Genomic DNA, 10,414 nt, shown 5'->3' with positions numbered 1-10,414 from the left:
TTTTAATCATAAGGATGCATAAAAATGGCTATGAAGATAAATGGATCTGGTTTTTGGGTTTTCCCCCCCTCCTTTTCTTTTTTCTCCCAGACACTAAGATAAAATAAAAGACTGGCAAGGTTTTTCAAGTTACCATTAAATGAAGAGTGATGATGGTTCTCAAAGATTTGCTTTGATGAATGTGTTATATAGCACCTGGAATTACAGTGAGAATGATAGAGACACTTGGGCAGGAAGAGCAGGAGATGGAATGAGGGACAAGGAACAGAGGAAGGCTAAGATGGGTGAAAAATCTCAATTAGTCCCATGCGTTTTCTTCTGTTTTATTCTCATGTGCCCTATTTGGAGACTGTTTTGTACCGGACATGTTCAATATTATGGGCAGGATTTCCGGAGCTGTAAGTAGCCAGGTCTAATTGAGATTTTAGTGAGAAGATGGCAAAAAATGTTAAAATGGTATCGTGAAGACATACAAAGTAATGGTCTGCATGTTTCAAAAAAGAAAGCTCTATTATTTATTCTGATATTTTATCTAACACAATCAGAGTGTGCTTTCACTATATTTGCCTGGTCTGCTTCTGGGAAGACAGTGTTCTCTCACCCGGGAGAATGCATGAGGCTCCTCTCTAGAGTTTCTAGGAGCTGGCCTCTTAGAGTCATTGTCCTACCTGACTAGCAGTTAATGCTGGGAAGTGTTCAGGAATAAGAGATTAAACTGATTTACTTTGGGATACAGGTGACTCACCCAAAGTCTGCAATGAAGCCCCTGTCTCTTCTAGTAAGAATTTCAGTGGTTTCCACTGGTTTTAGCACGTAAACTACGTTGCACCTATTTGGCAATAAAAAGCATGATTTATAAGACTAGTAAGACAAAGCACCACACATATAAACCAAACAGACCATCATATATAATGAAAAATCTTCATCCCAGTAGTACTTCTAAAAGTAAAGAAAATTACAATATTCTACTGAAAGTTTCCCAAAGTTGGTTTTTCTTTTTTCAGTTTCGCAAGTATTTCTAAACTCAGATAAATGAAATACAAAAACAGCAACTGGCAGTTAGTATGCTGATTATGTTCTTATTTTCTTCTGCTTTCTCTGTCAGGTTTTAGTCCCTAGTGCCTCAATGTCTATTTCACCACTTCTCTTTAGAAGACATTCAACATACATACGCATTCCAGGTTTAAGAAATTTCACCTGATACTTCATGTATATTTTCACACTGTTAAGTTTACTTAAATAAAAGTGATAACCCAATTTCTACCTGGAACATTTACTACACTCTTCCTCTACTGAACCTTTAGATATGAAAAAATTTAGCAAATAAGCATCTTCTCTTTCAGCAGCTGGGTTGTAGTAACACCAAACATGTTGATTTCTGTTAATCTTTCTTTAATGGTTCATTCAGGCTCATAATAATTCCTTATGTCCTTTCCCAGAATCCCTGTTTTTTCAGTATTATTTGGATATCAGAGAAATTATAGAAATTATTATTAGTGTTTTGGAAAGTGGACCAAATTCTACTTCGATCTGGAAACCTGTATATCTGAACAATAAGTTATTTGCTATTTGGCTGTTGACATGTGTCAATTGAGTCCAAGTTACAGCCAGTGTAACTGAGAGCAGAACTGTCCCTTAAAACAAAACCTAAGTAATCAAGGAGTTAGTGTATTTGGATTATTTTTATGGACTACCGTACCAGTTGCATTTTCTAAGTCAAACTCAAAATCAGTAAAATCATTAAAACTTAAATATATATATATATATTTATATATAAGAAGGGCCTTTTAAAACACATTAATGGCAAAAGGCAGGCTAGAAATAACTTCCACCCATTGCTTGATGAGAATGGTCACCTCACAAACAGGGACATAGATAAGGCAGAGACATTTAATGGTTTCTTTGCCTTGGCCTTCAACACCGATGGTAGGCTCAGGGACTCCCAGAGCCCTGGGCTAGAGAACCATAATTGTGGGAATAATAAACTCCTAATCTTCTCTGAACTTGTGCAGGACTTGCTGCTCCAGCTGGATCCCTGTAAGTCAATGGGGCCTGATGGGATTCATCCAAGGGTACTTAAAGAGCTGGCTGATGTCATAGCGAGACCTCTCTCAATGATTTTTCAATGCTCTTGGGAATCTAGAAAGGTACCAGTTGACTGGACGCTGGCAGATGTTGTCCCAGTCTTCAAGAAGGGCAACATGGATGGCCCCCGGAACTACAGGCCTGTCAGTCTCAGTTCTGTGCCTGGTAAAATTATGGAGAAGATTATTCTGGGTGCTATTGAAATACACCTGAAAGACAATGCAGTTATTGGTCCCAGCCGGCACGGGTTCATGAGGGGAAGGACCTGCCTAACAAATTTGATTTCCTTCTATGACAAGGTTACCCACCTAGTTGACCAAGGAAAGCCAGCTGATGTGATATTTTTGGATTGCAGTAAAGCTTTCGATACTGTCTCTCACAGTATCCTCCTGGACAAGATGCCCAGCGTACAGCTGGATAAACACATACCGCAGTGGGTGAGCAACTGGCTGATGGGTCGGGCTCAAAGGGTTACCGTAAATGGGGTTACATCAGGCTGGGGCCACTCACTAGTGGGGTCCCACAGGGATCCATCTTGGGGTCGGTACTGTTTAATCTCTTTGTAATTGACTTGGATGCAGGACTTGAAGGAATACTAATTAAGTTTGCCAATGACACAAAACTGGGAGGAGCTGTTGACACTCTTGAGGGCAGAGAGGCCCTGCACAGGGATCTGGAAAGACTGGAGAGCTGTGCAATCACCAACTGTATGAAGTTCAACAGATTCAAAAGTCATTAAGCCAGGGAACAATAAGGCAGATGTGTATACAGAAGGATGATTTCAAAGGCTTCATCTGCTTGGAGATATGAAAAACCAACATTTTTGTTCCTCTTCAAGTGTAAAAGAGCAGAACATATACTTTCTTGGGATACATATTTAGGGTATTCACTCAATCTAAATATTTCACAAGATCACACTGACTTTGAGGAAATTCTTCCTTAAAAAGATAGCTTGCTTACTTAGTTTTCTGTTAGCCTGTGTGGCAGAGAAAAGAAATCCACACTACAGCCCAGGAATTGCAGGCTTTCTCTCTAGTCAGTGGAAAAAGATCAGCCTCTTCAGAGAGTAACATCTTGGGCAAGCATATTCACCTGCTAGGGTGCTTTGCTCTGTTAACAGTATAGGGAGCTAATAACCAAACAACATCCTAATTAAGTTTTTTTCAGCTAAGGGACTAAAGTAATAAAGAATGAGCTCAGACCAGAAAGCCTGGAAACCACAAGACTCATGGCTTCTCAAGAGCTTATGCTACAAAAGTTGCTGGCTCCACTTCATTTTACCAGGTTCATGGCCCACAGGCCTAGGCAAAAGCAATCATTCCACTTTGAGCACTTCTTTTAGTTTTCTTTCTAAAGCAGAATGATTAAACCTCTTCAGAACTCTCTTAGGCAACAAATTACTGGTCATCATCCAGCAACTACATCCTAGTCATCTTGTGGTCATGGTCAAGATTCAGAAGAGTCATTGTTAAGGGCTGGTTGAAAGAAGCATTCAGAATTCTGGGAATTTTCAGAGACTGCTGAAATTAGCCAGGGCTCTGATATGATATGCTTATCATAAAAGCTTTCACTAGTTTTTCTCGCAGCTAGCAAGCAATAACTGCACAGATATATTGAAAAAGCTTCCTCTGAACATAATAACACAGAGAAAAGCTTCATTTTTTTATTTGGCGACAGATTTGGTGGAGAAAACTTATTTTTTTTCTCCAACCAGTTTCCTTAATCCCTGTTATGCAACCTCTGCATTCAGTTCAGAAAAGTTATTCTTGTGAGAGAAGGTAAAATACCCATAATAACTGTTACTTTTGTACAGTTCAACTCAGTTCTTACACTCTTACTCAATTTATTTTTTTTCTAATTTGTTTCTAGATTTTTATTTACCATTATTCTATTCACGACGTATTAGTAAGTAGAGAGAACCACCCACATTCCAACCGTAACTGGTGACTGGAGTTTTTGATCTGGTGCCATCAGCATAATTTGAAACCAGGTGGTATTAAACCAATTAGATTCTTTAATTGGTTTTTTGCATTTTATGCAGTAAGGGAAATTCATTGATGTTCATTTTGGAAATGAGGTAACAATGACTTTTGAAACATTGCCAGCTCACAAAATATAAAGTCAATATCAATTCATTAGCAAATTAATGGGACTGATTTTATTGTAAATAGCTAAAAACTGTGCAGCTGGCAGCCCTGAGTTAGTAGTCATTCAAAGAACATCAGATGCAAGTTCTGAAAATAATGGAAGAGTTCAGAAATACATAGAATTTTTAATTAAGAGTTTTATACTATCCTTGCAAGTTAAGTATTTTTCACCTTTAAAAAAGTGTGTTACAGTGACCTTATGATGTAAGTATGAAAGAGTTTTTATTAGACCTAGTCTGTGTCTTTAAACACAGGGCTAAATACGGTTGAGTGAGCAATCATATTTCAAATTGCAAAAACAAAACCCCAAAACGGAAGTCATTTCAGGTTGCTACCAAATAATTTTTTTCTCTTTTTTCATATAGGAAGGAAAAGCTCTTGAAATAAAATGTTTGAATGAACTGGTTTTTTCAAGTTGATAAATAATGGTTTAGTTTGAGATATTTCTTTGTTTGTCTTCTGCAAATAAAGATGATGTTCTCCTTATTAAACTGAGGTGCATTGTCAGGTTAATAGTCTTGAAACGACAAAGGAAACTCCTGGCATCTTTCTGGTTTTTTACCCATTTTTCTGGCTTAAACACTATGAAAAATTTAAAATGAATTTTTGATTTGTTTCAGGCAGATGCATTTTTCACTGTGAAAAGCTTCTGCCTGAAGAGTTTCCCCTCAGCTACAGTTCTGAATAATGCATTGCAGGTAGCTTTACCCATGAGAGCACAGAGGCAATTGTACATTTCACAGATGTTCCTCAGGATATAATCCCTGCAGAGCTCTCTTCAGAAGGAAATCCCACTTTAGTCCTTAGAAAGCCCAGCACGTTCTGTTCCATCACTATGTCCAGCCGCTGCACTAGAGAATAACTGAAACCAAGGGTCCATCTATTCCCTAGTGTTTCTTACCCCTTTTTTTCAGTAGAACACATTAGCTTGAACAAAATGCAACAGAGCTATTCAGCCTCCAGTCCTAAACTAACTCTTTGCCATCCAGCATGATATATTGTAATAAGAACATGATCCTGTTTAAGTTTTCCCATATAAGCATGGAAAAGTACTCAAAGGGGAGAAAATCAAAGTCAGGACTTTGAAGCAGAGCCCATCTTACTGTATTTCTTTTAATGCAATCATCTATGGGGTCTCAAAACCTCTATCCCTCCCAAGCCTGACCACTCTTGTAACATCCATTACTGTGCTTTAATGTAGCCCAGTCATTATTGTTGAAATTTTGGTTGGATTTGTCCCCCATGTAACCTGTATCTCCTCTTTATGTCAGAGCATATGCAGAAGTGAGGGCAAAATTTAGCCAGATACTCTTCTGCAGTGTTTCTGTTATTCTAAAGAAAACTTTTGCAAAACTATATTAAATTTCTGGAAAACCTAAAAGCATTGAAAAACCACTTACCAAATATTGTATTTGAATAAGGGTTATTTTTCTGATTATTCCACGTGTCAGCAGAATTTCTTTAGTCAAAAGCAACATTGAAATGCTTGCGGGAATAATAGTTTTTGATCTATTAGGATTTGGACAAGGACAAAGTTGTTATTAATATTTTACATTCTTCCATTTATCAATTTTCAGTTCTTAAATATGAAAACAAACAGTATATCTAGGTATTGATTCAGTGTCCAGTACCAAACCACCTTATTTGGAAGACCTTTATTACTAGGACCATATAAAATTATTTCTCATGTCTAAATTTCATTTAGCAGTCTCGAGAGAGTCCACTAGGTCAGCTTAACCTTAAAACCAAACATATAACTCAGATCCTCAGAAGCATGATGTTCCTATCTCAGATCAGTGTTAAAATATTTTCAAGGATATGAGCACATACGCTCAATATCTTGACTACTACTTGACTACTTCTAAGTAAAGCAGAACATGATACACACTCTCTGCTTTATTTAGAAAGGCTGTTGTAGAGCTGTATTGAAAGGGTTACTCCTGAAAGCTGATGGGTGATAGGCAATTCAAGGTTTTCCAGGTATACCAAGAATATTGACTTTCTGAAGCTGACTAGATGATGTGTGCTAGTTCCAACAATTCAATCTACTCCATTCAGAGTATAGCCAGTTTATAAAGGCATGCAATCTGCAGAGGACTGTTTCAGGGTCACTGTGCTACAGACCTTGACACAGCCAAAAGAAAGTCCTGAATAGAGGATGAGAAGTCTGATTACTGATTAGCTTCAGTGTTATTTCAATCAATTCACAGAAGGAAGTTAGCAATCTGCCCAGCATCCAACAAAAGATTGCTATTAAAGGGCCATTATAATGGGAACACTCAACTCAGAAAGGTTTTGGGGTTTTTTTAGGTTTTTTTTAGTTCTTGATAAATCTGTTTTTTGAGGAGGTTTTTTTTTTTAATCATCTCAAGTTCTATTTAAGGACTTCTTGATTATAAGACTCCTTTACTGAATTTATACCTGCAGAGTACCCTTGTTCCATTTGTGCTTACTGTGGTCAAGCTCCATGGATTATTTAAAATTTTATACTCAAAGAAATTTTCTCAGAGGCAGTCCTTCTCTCACAGACCAAGTGCTTCTGAATTCAATTAACTAATGAACATGTTAGTGATTTCTTTTTAAGCAAAAGATCAGAAGGGTATTTTATCTATTTTGTAATAGCACAAAACATCTTAAGTGGACCTTCCCATAACAGTCCAGGTGTTCCTCACCATTTAAATACACAAAGAAATAAAACCTGGCTTCACTGTGATTCAGAATGAATTTTTTTTTTTCCCTGAAATATTGAATTAAAGAAGGATGGACTAACAATCAGACTATTCATACTGAAAATGGGAGAGGAAGTAAGTATCCTGCAACATACTTTCTGTTTAATGGTAAGGAAATATTTAATATTTTGGTCTTGCTTTTATGGTCCAGAACAGCAAAGAGCTTTTACCTTCCTTCCCAGGAGCGTGAGAAAGATTAACACATTAATATATCAATACACTGAGGCATTCAGATGCTGTGCTAACATAAGAAATATATCTTACATAATTACAAAGATTTACAACTTCAACAGTATAAAGAAATTACTAAAAATGCAGATGCGTTCAGTGTGTGCAGTCTTAAATGTGTTAATTTGTACAGTTCAATATTCAGTTCCTCCTGGTTGCTATTGGATTAGATTAATACATTTCAAAAGTAAAAAGCTGACCTTTCTAATTTCAGTGTTGCAGGCCTGGCCCGATGACATCTGAATATCTATTATACTGGTGATGAGTCTAAAATCACTACTGGAAGTATAGACACCGCAGCTGAAACACAGCAAACTATTTCATAGATGATTTCTATAACAACTTCAACAGGTGTAAGGGCTCTGAGCTACAAAAAAAAAAATTCCAAAATAGTTTTTTGCCAGTACAGGGAGTAACTCTGACTTGAAAATATGGGAGAAAACTGTATTGAGCTGGGAAGCGTTACAGTAATTTCCTGTTACTCTGATTCAAATTTTATTGCATTTAGCAAGAAATAAAAAGATATGGTGAAACAAGAAAAGGCAAGAGCACACTGCATGGAAAAAAAGGATTTGAAGGGGAGCTGTAGTATAAATGCTAATTTAATACAGAAAACCTATACTCATAATTAAGTTTATCAGGTATAAATACCATCACTGAGCCTCAGCACCTTGCAAAGCTATTAGTCAGAGAGGAATGCTGCCCTGGGGGTGGCTGCCTGGCTGCAGGCTCTGCAGAGGCTTGGCCAGGAGTGACATTTGGGTGCTAAGTGAGTTTTACCAGTGGAAGGGTAAGCATGATGAGATTTTAAGCACATCCAACACCAGGCAAGAGTTTTGAGGATCTAAATTACAGACTTAAGCACCCAGAATGATTGGTAATCCTTAGGTGTATCCTCTGCTTCTGTTCATGCAATCCACGTGTTAATTTTCATCTAGGCTCTGTCTGGAGCTTTCTGGGGGAATAATGAGGTACAACTGCAATAATTTCACTGATACTGCACCCTATTGGCAATAGAGCCATGACTTTGTCAATCTAGCTCCAAAAATCTTTCTGTTTCTGTCTTTTCACCTGTCATATAAGTAAAAAGTAAGTATCCCTGTAAGACCATAATGAAGTTTGAGTCATTAATATCTGCACAGTCTGGTTAGATGTTAAGAATAAAAGCACTAAAAATGTTCCAAAAACTTAGAGTGCATAGAAAAAGTATTTTACTATAAATGTTTTACAAATAGTCTTCCGTATAGTTGTGGTAAAAGTGTCACTTAACAACCACATCCAACAGCTAAATGTTAGCTAACAGAAAAATGTCTCCCTGAGACTCATCATACTTGCATTTGTGACAAACACACACAAAATGCAGATATCAAAGCTGTGGGATCTCTGATTGCAGATGGGGGCGGGGTGGGGCGTTCAGAGACATTTTCCATTCTAGAGCTTTGTATTATTAAGTAACTGCCAGAAGTCTACATATTGGGTGCATTACGAGCAACTCAGCAAATGAGAAGACAAAAGCTTTCCTTTGTTAATAGCTCAGATGAGTTATTCCACCAGAGGTAAAGGATTTGGGAAGGTATTGAAGGTTAATTGTGAGTTATGCAGAAAATAATGTAAAAATAAGAATAAAACCACAATTGAAAGTACAATTGAGAAGTACATTCAAACTGAACATCTCAGAACTGGCTTAGTTACTGCCAGTTATGTTCACATGTAGGATGGTTTATGATGCAGGAAACCACCACAGTGGCATCAGACTATGCACTTGGATCAAAATAAAAAAAGACAGGGCCCATGTTGGGGTGGGGGAAAGCAGTGAGAGCTGCATCTTCTGTATCTTGCTGTTTCTGATTGCACTTACAATTATGCCATCACAGAATTAACCTGTTCAGACTCTATTATAATTAACACATGGCTCTGTTGTGTGATGATCACTTTTAGGGGAAGAACTTCTGAAAGAGAGGAGTTTCACACTTGGGAAAGTGAACGACTGTGCTGCTCTCTAGAATTGAGTGCAGTGTAACAAAGACAGGAAATAATTCTGCCAGTGTCCCAGATGATCTCAGGTATTACCTCTCCTTTGAGAGAGGAGCAGGTCAAATCTTTTGTAAAGACACTCTGTCATTCACCTGGAGAAGGGTTTTAAAGACCAAGGTCACACTTGTTATCCAATGCTGGCAGCCTTTCAGATTTTTCTGTCTCCATCCTGAATTACACCACAGCACATTTAGGATCTCAAAAGATTTCTGCAAACATCTCCTATTGTCTCACCATACTTAACAAATCTTTCTGGAACGTTAAATGTCAAACAAATGAAAAAATTAAACTTGATGGCCAGGGTTCCATCATGCATTCCATGGTACCGTGAGAGATGTAATCTCCCCACTGAGAGAAGGCAAGAGAAATAATTGAGATCATAAGGACTCAGACTGCAATTCTAATACACAGTAAAACTTTTCTTTATTTGCAGATAGACTAAGTTCTCAATGGGAAACGTATCCAATCACGTCTACCTATTTGACAACATATTCCATAATGAGAAGAAATATTTCTGACCAACTGAAATAAAGGACTGTCTCTGCACTGGTAGAATACAGGCAAGGGATATTAAATCTGGATAAAAATGGAAAAGCAGAATTCACCAACAGGTGAATTTTCCCAAATTTCTGTTAGTCTTCCAAAATTTACTGAAAGATTAAAAGGTTACTTCAGTGGACAAAGATTCGTATAACTTATGGAAATAAGCTCTGTTTCATTTATGGTTTAGCATTGCTAAATTTTCAATAAGGAATTATCACTGAATTCAAAGAGTTGCAGTCTCCTATCTGCCAAGATGCTCAGACCAAGATTTGGTGTCTAATGGAACTTCTTAGGTCTCAAGATTTTACACCATACAATTTCAATTTTCAAATGTTCACTATAAGAAATTGATCCTGATGTGTGAAGAAAAATGTATTTTAGGCAGAAATATTTAATGTGAAACACCAAGACGTTCACTGATTTCCTTTCAGGTGATTTTGTGTTTATTGAACATTTTGACTATTTTTGAAACAGAAACAAGAAAGCTGAAATGTTTAATTTTGAAGTACTTTGGTGTTTGTGGTTGCCAAAATTGGTTCATCTTAACTGAGAAACTGGATCATCTCCACAATGAAAAATTACCGTGAGGAAAATTTTAGGATGTGATAGCACATCTAGTAACATTTCCTCATGAGTTTCTAAGGAAAA

The 10,414-nt window shown here is 37.2% G+C and overlaps 1 pseudogene; it reads left to right on the top strand.

Annotated features, from left to right (window-relative positions):
* The first annotated feature begins 2,045 nt into the window (after positions 1 to 2,045).
* LOC135314981 (uncharacterized) overlaps positions 2,046 to 10,414 on the top strand; it is a 30,134-nt pseudogene continuing 21,765 nt past the window's right edge.

The sequence above is a fragment of the Phalacrocorax carbo genome, chromosome 9 (genome assembly GCF_963921805.1).
Source record: "Phalacrocorax carbo chromosome 9, bPhaCar2.1, whole genome shotgun sequence".
NCBI classification, from domain to species: domain Eukaryota; kingdom Metazoa; phylum Chordata; class Aves; order Suliformes; family Phalacrocoracidae; genus Phalacrocorax; species Phalacrocorax carbo.
Note: the sequence above shows the minus strand (reverse complement) of the source record. Positions and strands in the feature narration are given on the sequence as shown.